Raw genomic sequence first — 1,402 nt, forward strand, 5'->3', positions numbered from 1 at the left:
AATGAGGAAAGGAAATTGTGCTAGTGGGCAAGAAAAAGAGACCTATTCTGAAAAAGTGGAAATAAATTGAGAGATGACTCAGGTATCGGATATCTTGCCACATGGTGAAAAAGAATTAAGAATATTGTCAATAAAATTACTATGATTAAACACAAAACCTTCCTACCTTTGACCAACTGCACAGAGAGATACTCTAGTCTATTCAAAATTATCTCCTACTCAGAGTTTTTCTCAGAGCAGTTTTCACAACTTTATTTCTCAAGCTATAGATCAAGGGGTTCATCATGGCAACCACATTCATATAAAAGACAGAAGATAATTTTTTCCTCATCCACAGATGCAGCAGAAGATGGTTTGAGATACATAAATTCACAAGATCTGAAGAACAGAGAAATAACAATGATGTGGGAACTGGATGCTGAGGGCTTTGGACCTGCCTTCTGTGGACTTGATTTGGAGGATGTTGGTGAGGATGAGACAATAAGAGACAAAGATTGTGAAACTGGGCACAATGATGTTGATGCCCACCACAATGAAAACTACAAGCTTATTGACATAGGTACTTGTGCAGGAGAGCTGGAGCAAAGGGTGGACATCACAGAAATAATGGTTGATGGTGTTTGCATCACAGAAGGTCAGTCTTAGCATGCATCCAGTGTGAGCCATGGCACCAGAAAATGCCATCAAGTAGGAACCAAGCATAAGCCTGGAACACACTTTAGGAGGCGTAACAACATTATAAAAAAGTGGGTTACAGATGGCCACATAATGACCATAGGACATTGATGTCAGCACATAGATTTCAGAAATGACAAAAAAAAAACCAAAAAAACAAAAAAAAAACAGAAGAAGTAGAGCTGAGTGATGCACCCCATGTAAGAAATAATATTCTTCTTTGATGTGAAGTTAATCAGCATTTTGGGTGTAAATACAGAAGAATAACAGAGATCTTTGAAGGACAAGTTAAAGAGGAAAAAGTACATTGGGGTGTGTAGGTGTGAGTTCAGTGCAATTAGGATTATCAATCCCAAATTTCCCAACACAATGACTGTATACATTCCTAGAAACAGGAAGAATAGAGGGAGTTGGAGATTTGGTTGATCTGTTAATCCCAACAGAATAAATTCAGTCTCAAAAGAATAATTTCCAGGAGCCATTATTCTCTAAGGGAATCTGTGGACACAGGAGGAAGGGTTACATTAGAGAACAACTTGGCTCTTCCACAGTATTGCATCCTACAAAAGAGCACTGTTGTTTTTCTTGTTTAGTCACTGAATTTTATCCAATTCTCTTGGGATCTCGTGGACTTCAGCCTGGCAGGCTCCTCTTTCAATGGAATCTCCCAGGCAAGAATACTGGAGTGGGTTTCCATGCTCTCCTCTGGGGGATCTTCCCAACCCAG

At 39.4% G+C, this 1,402-nt stretch overlaps 1 pseudogene; it reads right to left on the reverse strand.

Annotated features, from left to right (window-relative positions):
- Nucleotides 1-208: 208 nt before the first annotated feature.
- LOC112584992 lies at nucleotides 209-1,157 on the reverse strand (annotated as a pseudogene).
- Between the last annotated feature and the right edge of the window lie 245 nt (nucleotides 1,158-1,402).

Source organism: Bubalus bubalis, chromosome 5, assembly GCF_019923935.1.
Source record: "Bubalus bubalis isolate 160015118507 breed Murrah chromosome 5, NDDB_SH_1, whole genome shotgun sequence".
Lineage (NCBI taxonomy): Eukaryota > Metazoa > Chordata > Mammalia > Artiodactyla > Bovidae > Bubalus > Bubalus bubalis.